Source organism: Neopsephotus bourkii, unplaced genomic scaffold, assembly GCF_033783945.1.
Source record: "Neopsephotus bourkii isolate Nb327-2 ecotype Australia unplaced genomic scaffold, CSIRO-AGI_Nbou_v1 NB_1574, whole genome shotgun sequence".
In the NCBI taxonomy this organism is placed as follows: Eukaryota; Metazoa; Chordata; class Aves; order Psittaciformes; family Psittacidae; genus Neopsephotus; species Neopsephotus bourkii.
In genome coordinates, this window is record NW_026902050.1 from 3,598,435 (window position 1) to 3,612,670 (window position 14,236).

The 14,236-nt window shown below is 38.3% G+C and overlaps 1 long non-coding RNA gene across 1 annotated transcript; it reads left to right on the forward strand.

Annotated features, from left to right (window-relative positions):
- Positions 1-1,187: 1,187 nt before the first annotated feature.
- On the forward strand, positions 1,188-4,940 carry LOC133222060 (uncharacterized). The gene is made up of 3 exons (XR_009728168.1): positions 1,188-1,424; positions 1,906-2,112; positions 4,536-4,940. It is a non-coding gene; the product is annotated as an uncharacterized LOC133222060 (long non-coding RNA).
- Positions 4,941-14,236: the final 9,296 nt, after the last annotated feature.

Here is a 14,236-nt window from a genome sequence, read left to right on the forward strand (position 1 = left end):
CATATTTTCTGAAGAGTACTTAATCACTTCCAGATTGTGCATGCTCTAGTTTTCCTTGTATTTATTAGCAGAATACATTAATACACCACCACTATGAAATGCTGCAGTTTATTTTTCTTGTAACCTTTATCTTTGTGGAAGGCAGGCTGCAGTTTTCAGTCTGGTGCACGCTTCACCATCGTCTATCCATCCTCTTTGCTACACACAAACAAATATATAAGCAGAATTCTACATAGAGAAAAAGTAGCTACAAATTGTAACCTGCCCCTTTAATCTTTATTAAATACCAATTTCACAGCATACCACAGTTCATACATAGTCAGTTCCCATTCAAGTTGTATGTGTGTTACTTAAAACAGCTGGACTGTATTTGTGTTTACACAAGAAAATGGACCTGACAAGTTGCTGTGGCATAATTTAATAGCAAAATTGGTGCTGTGATAATCTCTCCCCTTTCTGAGCAGACTTCCTGCGCTTGAGGAAAAGTTATCACTTCTGTGTAATTAATGAAAGTTAGCTACTTACCTGTGTTAAGTATATCAGAATACGTACATGTAATTAACACAGTTCTGTCAGATATTTTCCTGTCTGGAGGAGGAAAGCTTTAAACAGCAGAGGAAAACCCAATCAATTTTTTTAATGGCTGTGTTGTGAAACACAATTATCTTGGTATTTGTATGTTTATTTTACAAGATGTACACAGTATTGTGTATTGACATTGAGATGAATTAATATCCTTTATTGAGGTGGGTATTTGTGATTATGCTGTCACAGTAGCTTGTCCAATGCATGCCAGGGCTTGCTTGCTCTGATTGGGTATCACATGATTCAGAGACACATATAAACAGGTGAGTCCTGAGGAGTACTTTTTGCTCTCTCGTAGCATTTTTAACTCAGAAGCCCGTGCAAAGGTTGGGGGTTTATTTCGGAAGTGAATACAGAGGCACCGTCCCCACTCACACCCCTACTGCACAAGCGGAGCAGCTACACGGACGGCGGGGAGCGGGAGCACACGGGAATGCTGGGTTGTGATTGGTCCGTTTTCCCGCGGCTCCAGGTGATTGGTGCTCGCTGCTGCCCTTCTGGAAGGTTCGGCGCAGGAGCTGAGGGGAAGGGCAGTGCAGGTGAGGGTTACTTGGAGTCTGCGATAATGGTGGGGTCATTCAGCACGGATTAGTTCCCTGCTTGTCTGGTTTATCTGCGTGCACAGCTTTGTGCTTATTGTGGAGAGTGCAGGTGCAGGCAGCCACAAGAGCCTAGCTCAAGCATGGCTGCCTAGTGCCTCATCTAGAAGCACCTTCGGTTCAGGCTGTGTGTTGCTTGAGAACTGAGGTGAAGCACCCAGTGTCAACAGCTGCATTTGGTTTTGTAACTGTGTTGTTACAGAAAGTAGATGAGGTCTGAGGGCTATTACTCCTCTTCAGGTAGTCAAAATTCTGGTGGTGACTACCTCTGTTGGCTTTGTTCTGCTGAGGAAAATAGTAGATAACACTGTCCTGCAGCACTGTGGAAATTGGTATTTCAGTAATAGCTTAAAATGCCTGGGTTTTGTGCCGGACTAACAGGGTGACTCCTTTTCTGCAGGAATATATTCATATTTTATCCATTAATCTCAATTCTTGAAGTGCTTGTCAATTACAGAAGAGTGATGCAATTATTTTGTGTGAGTTATGCAATGTATAGATGCCATTCTTGTACCTCAGGATAAGAGAACTTGGGACACTACTATGAAATTTACATCCATCTTTCCATGAAATATAAGACTTGTGACCAAGGAAATGAGTGGGACTGTAACAACACAGGCTCCATCTTTCGTGTCTCAAAATAATTGAGTCTGTGCAGGCAGCCTTACCCTGAGCAGTAAAGATGTTTTCATCCATAGCTGTTTCCCATGCCCTTCTGCAGGTGGTTACTCTGTCTAAAACATCATTGGGCTTCAGCTATTGTTACTGTGTGCTGAATCTGAAACAGAGGAAAGCAGTCAAGTATTGCTACATCTGTCCTGTTAAAAAGATATTTTTGCTTTAAATTGTATTATTAAAACTGCCTTGGGAGCAAGAGCACGGAGAAGAGCCTCACTAAGACTTGAAGGGCTGCTGCTGCGTTTGCCAGGTAACAGTCTTTTTGTTAACCAGATGGTACTGGAGAAAGAGAGAACTTTTAGGAAGGAGTCCTCACTGAAGAAAGGCTTTTGGGTCCTGATCTGTATGTTTGCTTATTTTGCTTATTGGCCAACTCAAAGAGTGTGTATTTATCAGTCATTCAAAATAATTCTGTAATACAATATTAGCTCTGTTCTTTCTGCAAAAAAAGTGTTTAACATAAACCCGTGACCAGAAACAGTAATGTAGAAGGATTGAGCTTTCTTGCTTGTGGTTCCTAATTATTTCGGAAAGTAGAAACTATGGGAAATACCAGACTCATCCCAGTTACTGTGAGAAATTCTGACTTTTTATGATAAGGTGCATGTGTCTGCATGGCTGTGCCTTTTTTCCTAGAGGTTATGGCTGCAGGTAGTACGGAAGGTGTAGAGTAATGTCATGCAGTACTTAGTCCAACTTGCATCCCTGGATATGCCAGTTTAGTGCAACTTTTCCTTCTATTTAGCTTTTTTGCTGTTCTCTGCATTTTTTACATTAAACTTCTGAGGTACTTCACAAAGAAATATGTGAAATTAGGCTATTACAGTGAATTACAGTGGAAGTTGAAGAAAATATTGGAAGCGTTTCAGGGAGAGCAACATTACGTAAAAGAAATACTCTTATTTGCTGTGAGAATTCAGAATAAATGGAATGGAGAGGCTATCCATCTAAATCCCTCATTAGGAATTGTTCACTTCCATCTGCAACAGAACATGCCTGGAGAACCATGTGCTGCTTAGTGTGAATATAAGCAGTTTGGGAAAGAGGCTAGTTGTTAGCAACTAACAGTGGTGGTTGTGTGTTCTGCTCTCAGCTTCAACAAGCTGATGTAGACAAGATAATATGAAAATGTGCATTGTCTGCCAACTAAAAGTGCTCAGATCTATTACGTATGGCCTTACTGCTACTGTGTGAAGTCTAGGCTTTGATTTCTTCAGTCCGTTGTACTAGCAATAGTATTGTTATGATGAAAAAGACCTTGTAGGACTTGAAAGATGACGACATAGTTATAATTCTGTTGGAAATCATGTCGCATTTACAATATCATACCACATTTACTGCTTCTACTTCAGTGTGCAATATTTGATGATCTTAAAGAAGCTATTTATTTACATTTTTTGAAATTTTTTTTCTTGGGTGAACACAAGAAATTTACACTCTGTACTTTTCTTACCAGTTCCAAAGCTAGCTGTACTCTCAACCCCACCACAAATTATGTACATCCCCTTCTACAGTCTAGTTTACCGAGTGGTTTTCCACCGTGGAAAAATATATGAATTTAAGGAATACATGAAAAAAAAAGCAGACTCCAGATACAGTAGATTAGGTTGCAGAGACATAATAACATCTCCATAAGGTCCTAACTCTTTGATGGATCTCTTAAGGAGTTTTTATAAATAAGGCCTTTCACAGAGTCGTGGTTGGGCATGAAGCTGACTGAGGCTGCGATCAGGCTTGCATTAGGCTGCTGAGGAAAAGGGAAAGCTTGTTGCAACATGCTGTTTGTTATCTGCTGGTAGCTTGCTCAAGTATCTCACAGTTGCAGAATGGAAAGGAAAGCACTATCATGAATTTGGCAGTCACGAAGGCAACCAAATTGATCATCATTTATGCTGTGTACTCTTCTTGTGATTCTCTAGTATTAGGCACTGAACAGAGGAGAAACAGCTAAGATGTAAAGAGGAAGCTAAATTCTTGCTCTGGAGAGTTTTGGTTTGGTTTAAAGTTGCTATGTGGTAGCACAGTGTTGTGATGTTTGTGCTGTAGATGCTGCAGGAGAATAGTAAATGAGAAACTTAATGATTGCTTGAAAACATGAAAAAACACAACTAAAAACCATCCCATGAATGTAACACCTGTGCTTTTTTTTTTCTTTCACAGTCATCTTAAGTGCCTAATTTTTCATGTTTTCAGTAGACCTTCCACAATAAGATGTAAAAGCTGTGCTGGATCATTATCTGTTATATCATTATTACTAGAATAAAATTATCCCCTTCCCAAAACTTTGGAAAGGAACGAAATTACAGAATGTTTAAGCATGGATTCTAAAGTACATAGCAAAGATTTTATTCATGAAGTTTTAATGCCTGAGTACAATCTGAATATGTTTCTGTGAAGGTTTTAATTGCAAGCCGATAACAAGGGAGTCTTTTATGGCAACAGTCATTCATTGGATCATGATCAAAAAGCAAAGGAATACTGAAGAAGGGAGATCAACTCCGTCATTGCTCATGTTCCCTCTGCTGCTTTCAGTATAATTATGATGTATTTCTGCATTCCAGAATTTAGGGGTGGGGGGGTGGGGAAATAATGGGGGAGGGAATTTAAACCCTTTGGTAGTTTTGACTCACAAGAAATGTGTTCTTATTCAAAGAGAGTTCTGTCTCATTACAGAAACCAAACAATAACCATTCTCAGTGGCACTGAAATGAGCTGTGGGCTGGACCAGCAAACGCAGTACCAGATCTGTCCAGGGAAACATTGGGGGTTGTGTGTCTTGGTGGATAGACCCTGCTTGTTCCTTGGACAAACATGAAGACTTGCCTCTTTGCATTGAGCTATGTATACTTTCACCATGGGAATATTTGAAAGCCCATCATGTCACTGTGGCCATGTGGATTAAGGGAGGGAATCCCATGTGTTTTATAAGCAGACCTGGAAGCACCACTCACCATGCATCTGTGAGACTGGTATTAGTGTTTTACTTAACCAGCCATTCAGATCAATTGTATTTTTCACTTTTGCAATTGGTGGTTGAGTAAACAAAATATATGCTTATATAAAGTTATTTACAGAGCACTGGTGATCTCGAGTGACTTAAATTTCATCTTCTTGTTGAGGCTTCCAAACCAGGAGGGACAATCTGATCTGTTATTCCAGTTTGATGGTAAGATACTAAAACCCCAGTTGTCTAGCTTGTTAAAAGTGTGTGGGAATTGTTAGCCTGATTGTGTTGGCCTGTGCTGGTAGAAACAGAATCATAGTACTGCTACTAAATGCCACTGTATGTCTTGTAGCCTTGTGAATGTAGTAATGGACAGGGGTTTTTTGTCAAGCAAATTTTCCATGTTCTTGTAGATAGCTTTTTCGAAACTTACTTTCTTAAACGTGTTTAACCATCCTTGATCTCATCTGTCATTATCCAGAGTCAGAATTTCTTTTAAGCAGCATTGCATACCTGAGAATGAGAGAGTGGACAGTGGACCTTTGGCTTAAAGGTGGGGGATGCTACAGCCAGTGCCAGCTGTGGCCAATAAGGAGTTGGTCATTTTGCTCATTTATTGCAGAGCCCTCAGGCTTGCAGTCACTGAACAGCCTTTCATCCTTCTGACTTCAAAGTACTGCTCAGAACTTTGCAGAAACAGGCTTTTAGTTAGATCTGTAATTGAAACATATCTATTAGACTGACCTACCTTGTCTTCTCAAAGCATCTTGTATGTGACCTTACAGCAAATGAATGTTGTTTGCAGGTAGAGCGTGGGCTTGTGTAATTATTGCAGCTTTTTTTAGTTATGTATAAATGCGCATTCCTGAAATTCCATTTGAGACACAAATTAAACACTAGCTTATCTCCCATTACCTATATTTAAAGAATAATCAGGGCTTTCAGAGGTTTGGAAATTAATTGTTTCATTATAAATTTGGCTTTGGCATTTTTGACCTGGCCTTCAGATTTTGTCTTCTTTATCCAGAGGAGCTGAGAAAATTGTGATCAAAGAGCTAAAACTACAGTTGGTTTAGAGAATGTGGTAGGGAAATACAAGATAAATGCACTTGTGAGATTCCTAAAAATTCACATATGTGCACACAAAGGTGTGTGAAATCCTCATTTCTTTGCATTCTGTCATAACAACGGATGTTCTGGCAGTACATCTGCCTCATTGATAAAGGATTTTCAGAGCTAGAAGCATTATCTACCTTAGTCTCGAGTTAAAAATCCTGTCAATAAGACTCCTCCTGAAATAGATTGGGAATGTCTGGTTATGAGGTGGTATGTCAGAGTGTTTGACCTGAGTCTGGTTGGGATGGGGACTCTACACAGCAGCTTGTATGCTGCTGTGCTTTGGATTCCTGACTAAAACATTCTTCCCCACACAGACCTTCATATTTACGGCAAGCGGAACACACATGGTGGCTAGTGTTCAAATAATGTGTTGCTAGGGGCAGCTGGCTGAATATTCCAAGCTGGAATATTCTGGTGGAAATACAGTGCTTATATACGCGGTGATAAAAACGTAAGGCAACCCTGTTGCATGAGCTTGAGAATGAGCTGTTTGAGGATCTGGGCTCTGTGGCTCACAATGAGCAAGCCCCTGTTGGTCTTCGTGTATGAGATTCCTGGAGAATGTGTAGTATAGGAAAATCACAGTTATAAGTAGCGTTGATCTTCAAAATGTGAGGAAAGGAAGTAGCTAAATATGCCATAGGACTTTGGTTCTTTGAATACCCTGTAAAATAGCTTCAAAATTTTTGTTACGTCAGCTAATACGGATACTGGTTAACCCTAGCTGTGCAGTGACGTACCGGAAATCTGTGACTACTTAATGGCAAAATCAGCTGCAGCCAGTTTGGGGTCTAGCAGAAGACCCAAGAATACCTCAAGTATACAGTAACAACAAAAAAAAAAAATATCAAACCAAAACAAACCAAAATACATACATATATATACAAATGTCAAGGGTAGTATTTTGATGGAAGTGTCATGTCGTTTTTGTACTTCACTATGCTGAGGGGCAAAAAAGCAGATGTGACCTGTGGCAAGTTGGTACTGGAGTGAGCAGTGGGTAAGAAGGAGAAAAGAGAGACTGGGATATATTAGCTACAGGAAATTAGGGAAAGCATAGATCTTGCTGAGAATCCAGGAAGCAAATACAGACATGTTATGTTGTTTCTGCTGAATTTTTTCAACATTCCCAATCCACAAGAAATTCAGAATGACATTGGTTTGGGTCCAGTTCAGACTCAGTTCCTCTGAAGCAAAGAATGCTAATCTTTTGTAAGATCTTTGACCAGAATCATCTCAGGATTTAAAACAGAAACATTCATTCTGATGATAATTTGACCATCACTAAATTGGCCAGCTTCAGAACCATGTTAGTCGAGGTGTCCAGTAATGGCACTGTGTCTCAGACAGAAATTTTTGCTCTGAATGGGAATGTTTGCTTCTTTACATTAGTCAGTTGCTGCTCACAACATCGATCCATCTTTTAGGGATTATAAGAGACTATGTCACAGAACAAAAAGCCTTTTTTTTTTTTTTTTTTAACCAGAGATTGTATTTTTCTTTTGGAGGCTTTGCAAATCTCAATACGGCTGTACCTCTGAAATACAATGACATTTTGCAGGGGTTGCTAAGGAGATTTTGTGGGAAGGAAATGTACTGGTAATTTGCTTTTAAGTTGTTTACAGGAGAATATGAATGAAATTTCACCACCCACAGCAAGGCAAATGTCTGTGTGTGATATTATTTCAGAAAGGTTTCAGTAGAGAAGAAAATAGCTGTACGAATGCACTATTTGTAATCCCTTCAGGGATGATAAAATATGATCTATGTGTCTTTAGGATAGAGGGCATAAACTTTTTAATCTCATTTCATCTTTTTATCTTTCAAACCAGGATGTGGAATGCTGTAGTTTTTGCTGGTTTTAATTTGAATTTTTAATTTTGGAATGTAAATGGTATAGCAAGTGTTTATTGGAAATATTTAGAGTTCCAAAGTTGGTATTTCATGCTGTGTCATGGTGAATGGCTTTAAAGCTATGAAAAAACCCTACTGCTCCCATGCAGTTTTCCTCTCAGGAAAACAAGAAAACACTACCAGTCTTTGGTGGGGAAGAAATTCCTTCTTGACTCCAAAATAAAGGCTTTCTTATCCCTAAGATACGCTAAAGTGAGGCACCATCACACCTTCAATATCCTGCCTTTTCCTGTGGTCAGTCTTTTGTATTTTAGAAAGAAATAGTTATGTATCATGGGGAAGAGTTTCGAAGTATAAATAGTCTTAAAGCCTAGAATTAAAGTGGAATAGATCTCAGCTCTGTAAATCACAGAGGGGCACTTTGGCAGTGACTGTTTGCCACTGTGACATTTAGCTTTTATCTTGATTATTCATTTTTTTTCTGTAAAATTCTTATTTAGGGATCAGTTGGTAGCAAATGATTGATACGGTTCTTCAGTTTGATTTTTCTGACCTGACAAGGTTACGGTTGACTTTGCTATGTAGATCTGTTGACTTAACCTGCACTTGTAAAGAAATTGCTGCAGAATTGTGGATTTTTTTTTTCACTTATTTGAGGAAAAACTTACATTGTTTTTGATTTCCAACCTACCCCACCTTCCTCACTTCCTTTCCCACCCCACCCCACCCCCCAAAAAAAAAAAAAGGACTTTACTGTAGTTTAACATCACAGGGCTATTGGCTAGTTTAGCAGCTGGTCCTGATGTCAATATATCCCACCGCTCACTTTCGGTGATGTTTGGAGCCGCTGTGGTTGGTTTGCCATAGCTGTGCTGCTGGGAAGAAACCCCACTGAATGTATTCTGTTGAGAACTTACTTTTCCCTTACGTGCTTCCGTGTACCAGGAGGTGACTGAAGGTATCCTGTTAGCAGGTCTGAGGCTGACTGACGGCTAATTGCAATTAATGGGACTGGCAATTTAATAGAACTTTCAGTCTGGCTTCTCATCAGTATTTGTGAATACACATTCTTTTTTCTAACTTACTATTGGTTTTTATTAACCAGAAAGACCTGACTCTAAGTAAAAATATTCAAAATAAACACCATGAAATATTCACTACCTTCTGCAGAGTAAGCCTGAGCTATCTGGAAACCTGTCAGGATTCATAGTCTGGCTGAATCTTTTGAGTCTACTCTGAATTAATTGTCAAATTTACCCTTATCTACAGTCTCTGCAATTAAAATACATTTCTAAGTCTTCTAAATTCTTCTTTTGTATTTCCTTTCATGTTCTCTTAACTTCCTTTTCTATATTATGCTTACTTTTAATGCAACTTTGGAAGACAAAAGCATTCTCAAGTTTCAGCCTTGACTCTTCAGATATCAGAGCATTTTCCACCCAGTATTCTGGGCACAATGGTGATACTTAGAGTTTTAATAAAGATCTGAAGAAAGGGAAATTAATTAGTACTTTGCTAATAAGAGATGCAGATGCTGTGACTTTCCAGGTAAGATACTAATAAGCCATTTTACTGTGTATTTGCCCATGCTGATATAATCGTATTCTCCTGTTAGTATCTTTTTGTACAAGTCTGTACCAAGGTGACACACGAAGAGGGTGAGGTACAATTTTACAGCTGCTTCAGTCTCTTTACTAAGATTTCTTTCTTTTTTTTTTTTTTCCCAAGCAGAAGATGCTTTTATCTATTTTATTTTGCTAATTTAAATAGAAAAATCATCAAACCTTGAATATTTTGAGTTTCTGTACATGTTGTAAGACTGAGTACTATGAAAGGAAAGCTTCTTTAGACTTAATTGTAGCAGCAGTCAGACCATAGAGCTAGAAGAAAAAGTGTTGTAAAATGGATGGCATTTGCAGTAAATAGCAGAACTCTGATTTCTTCTCTTGAACAAAAGTCCTCCCAAGAAAAATTTCTTCCAAATTTCAGGCATATAAATTAAATATAAAGATTCATATGCCAACATATTCATATGTTGGCAGGTTACATTTGTATTCTGCAGAGAGCTTGTACTAACTTTCTGCACACATTCAAGAGTCATTCTGAGGGTAATTTGGCTTTTTTTCTCATGTAATAACTAAAAAAAACCCAGCAATTAACTCCGTCTGTTTTCACCAGGAAAAGCAACATTTCAAAGGTGCTGAAATAGAATCAAGAGGAGATTTCCCCTGGTTTTACCTGGTTCAGGTACAATGTTGCCCCAGTCTTTCCAAAGGTAGCACTGGAAGTGTTTAATTGATTAAAAATAGTCACATCTTGCATGTAGTTTTTTCCCAAAGACGTGTCTGCCATTTTCTGACACTGTAGCTGAATTTGAATTACAAAGAACAGTACAAAAAATGAAGTCAGGAAATCAAGCAGTTCCTTATCCACTGCGGGTTGATTTTGGAGGTTGGTTTTTCGTTTGTTTGTTGGCTTTAAGCCTAAATCAGTCTACTCTCTATTTTAAAGGGAATTTTGATATGATGAAGCAAATAAGAGAGGTAGAAGCTTGTGTGACTCTACGCAGGCTTTTGCCAGTGAATGCCAGATAGTGAAGCCTAACAGTTGTTAGGAAGGAGCTGGGCCTAAAACGCTGGCTTTAGGACAATGGTCTTGTTGTTTTAGGAGAACAAAAGACAGCATAGAGGTCAGTTGCTTCAGAAGCAGAAATCGTTTCACTTTCTTGTTTTTCAATTACTGACAGTTGTAATGACATTATCGTGAAATACACTGCTCTGTTTCAGTGAAACACCACCCCAGTTCTGTTCATTCAGCAATTTAAATATCTTTATCATAATCATCACAGGCTATTGTTTAGGATATTGGTTTTTATTCTAGGGAATACAGATTCTTGTATGCTGATAAGCTGCTAAAAGAAATCATGCCTATTATCTAAGAATAGCAAGTTATCAGGAGGCTTAACTTTATTATAGAGAAATCTGAAATTCCAATGTAATTTTCTTTTCCAAGTTCACAAATATACTAAAAATCTTTCTTTTAAGAAGCCTTTGATTAAATTGGGATTAGAAAAGTTACTAATTGTGTCAGTTTTCCTGGGGAACTGTTATACACCTTATTCTTACCAAGAATTTTAAAATGCTATTGATATATTTGCATATGTTTTCACTTTTCTTTTTTTTTTAAATATGCAATCAAACGTTTATTTACCAGGCAGATGTAGTAAATGGTACTCAACAATGCATTCAAACTACTCAGAATCCTGCAGGGCTTGTCTTTGTGTTGGAGGGCAGTGAATAATGTTGTCAAAGAGTAGAGTAATCCAGAAATTACAGCGGCATGTTTTGGAGGACTTTGGTTTAAAGGGTAGATATGGGAATAGCTTTTTTTTCTTGTGATGTACTCTGCAGCTGAAGTAGAACCAGACTAATGGAAAAGATATGTTCTCAGTTCTCAGTGCTCTCAGTTCTGTCCATCTTTTGGGTAGAATGCAAAAGGAGGGTGTACTTGCATACTGGAATTTCTGGAAGATGGGTGTTACCATGGATACACTCAAGCAGTCAAAAGTGCTTGTGTGAATGCAAAGTGCTAATTTTTCTGCTAGTTGCAGTAGGATTTTTTCTGATAAGAAGCTGGTGCTGCCTCTGTTTCTTCTGCCCCTCCCATTTGTTATTGAAGCACTACAACTCTTGGATGAATTACATTGAGGGGCACTGTGAATTCTTGTGTTGTGACAAAGCAACCTCTTTCCAGCCTGCTAGCATATATGAATGTGCCAGTCTTTCCATTGTAGGGGGATAGGTGTTTGCAGCGGAAAACAATCTCTGTAGAACAGATAATGAAGATAGAAATAAGCCAGATGGGGAAATACCAGAATGCTTGTAGCATCCATGGCTAGTATGCTTTTCCTGTGAGTTAGAATCTCAAATGGATTTCACAGAAGGAAATTCCTCTTTGGAAGGTACAGAGAATTAGTATTGTGAGCAAAAGGGGCTCCTGAAAATGTGTGGGAAGAGGATTTAAAGTAGTCTCTGAAATCCTGTTGTAATTCTGAAAACTTCCTTTCTCCTTGCCGCTTGCCTTGCTCTTATGTAAGCTGCAGTGCTGAGGAAATTTGTGATAAGGGCTGTCACGTTTTTGACGTCTTTTTCTTATCAGTTCAACTGTTGTTTTCCTTAATAGCATAATCTGTAATCACAAGATTATGTGAATGAAGTTGCATGGAGCTAAATATGTCTGAAGAGAAACCAGTGCTGGTGCCTACGGCTGTTACCAGAATTTGTAGGTCTGGTCTGTGTACCTGGCAGGGATCTTGAGCATTGTCTCTGTGACCAAGGAATCTGGCCAGTGATGGCTGTAGCTGGTGGTACTCAAATCAACAAATGCTGATAATGTAATGGTTGTTAGCAAAAGGAGTATCTTTGTCGAAACTAAGAGAGATCTAGGCTTTTACATTTCAGTGGGGCAATATTTGTTCATCTAACTAGTATTTCACTGGCAGAAGTACTGACATCTGAATTGAATGATTGAACCCAAGTCATATGGCATGTAAAGGAGAGTATTACTAAAACACAGACTGATGCTGGTATTGTTACTATTTAGGTAAATATTTCTTTATTAGCCAGTAAAAAGTCGCTGAAATCCTGCTATTCTTCACTGTATTATGAATTAATCTTGGTTCAGTTGATACCAACCTGTCTGGTGGACACTAGCAGATCCTTATGCTTCATATCCCTACTGTTGACCTGTGAGTCCATATTCGTTATACTAAATAATAGAACAGAAGTAGTTCAGTTGAGCCAGCCTTCATGGGGGAGGTCACACAGCAAAATACCCATCTTTTTATATTATTTATTTATTATATTATACTCATCTCTATTAATAGTATTTCAGGTGTAATGCAGCCAGAATTCTAATGTTTTCCATGGTAAATTATACTGGGAGGATGCTGCTATGATATGTATTCCAGAGCACCTTGTTATTATGAAAAATGCTTTTCCATAAGGACTTGTAATTTTAAAAAGCATTATCACTGGGAATAATAGTGTGCCGCACTTGGTAAATGATTTCCTATTAACCCTCAGTATTCAGTTCTTGTTTTGTGAAATCATAGAAACTTTCAAGTTCATTTTTTCCCTTTTGAAACCCTAACTAGATCTGAATTTATAGCTGTATAAATACACTGATGACAACAATAATGTGCACTTAGATAAATGCTTCTTTGTGAGCTGAGAGTGAAAATAGGTTACTGTTAGTGTTTTCTCATTTTATTAGTGAAATGTTTTTCTCAGCCTACATGCTGTATTACTTAACTGTAGCTGATTATTATTTGTTCTTTGTTTAGAAATACTGTATACAACTTTTTATTTGAAAATGTGTGATTAAACTCGGGCTGAATACATAAGTGGGAGTAATGTGATCTTGCCTAAACTGCTTTGTGGAAGTCTACATTTGTAAGACTGCTGCAGGGATTTAGGGGTTGTAGGGAGTTGGATATTTGGCTTCCTAGGAAGCCTAATGTTTGCAATAAATGAGTATGAATGTTTCTTCTAAAAAACTGCTGAGAATAGCTGAATGTTCCAGATGAAATTTTAATGAAGCCTAGAGTATAAATTTCTAGAATAACCTGCCTACAGAGCACACCTCTGACAGAGGGGCATTGCTTCTGTGTGAAGAAAAGTTTTGTATTGCTTGAGGAAAATATGGTAAAGGCCATATCCCCTAAAATTTTCATAAAACCAGCTAATGTGCATTAACAGTAGGTGATTCTTTGGTGTGCAGACTGATCAGTGGAGAAAGATTTTTATTATTTTGCTTCTGTGCACATAGCTTTTGCCATCTTTTCACATGATGTTTGAACTCTGTGTTTGTTTATCCTGTACAGTTACTGAGAACTAGAATTTTTCCATTACAAGGACGTGTGGCCAAATGGGCACGTCCATTAAAGCAGCTCAGTAGTCCTGAATCCCTTGAAAGAATTGATTTCTTACTTGCTCCAAAATCCTGACAGCTCACTTCAGCTCTCCGTGTCTTGCTGCATGACTGTTGTTATGACAACCATGCAGCATTTGTTACTAGTGTTACTTTACTACTTGTGTGTTAATATCTGTGATGCCTTGAAAAAAGGTATCATTCTTTATTTTTGAATTTACACTAAACTCTGCTAGCCCTCACATAGACACACTTCGTCCAAACTGAGGGAACTCTTTTGTGTTTTAAACAAGTCCTATTAATGCACAGTATGAATATCTGAAAGGTAAATTAAGTCATATTCAGAAAGATATTTAGAAGCCTCTATTCTCAGGTTTTAGTAGCAATTAGGACTTTTGTGTGCTAGCTATCTGGTAGTTTGTCTGCTGAACCAGATGTGAGACCAGAATAGATACTAGTGTTTAAGTCTGTGCTCTAGCTTATTTTGCCATTGTTTCCTTGTGTAGACAAGCCTTCCATGTTGAGG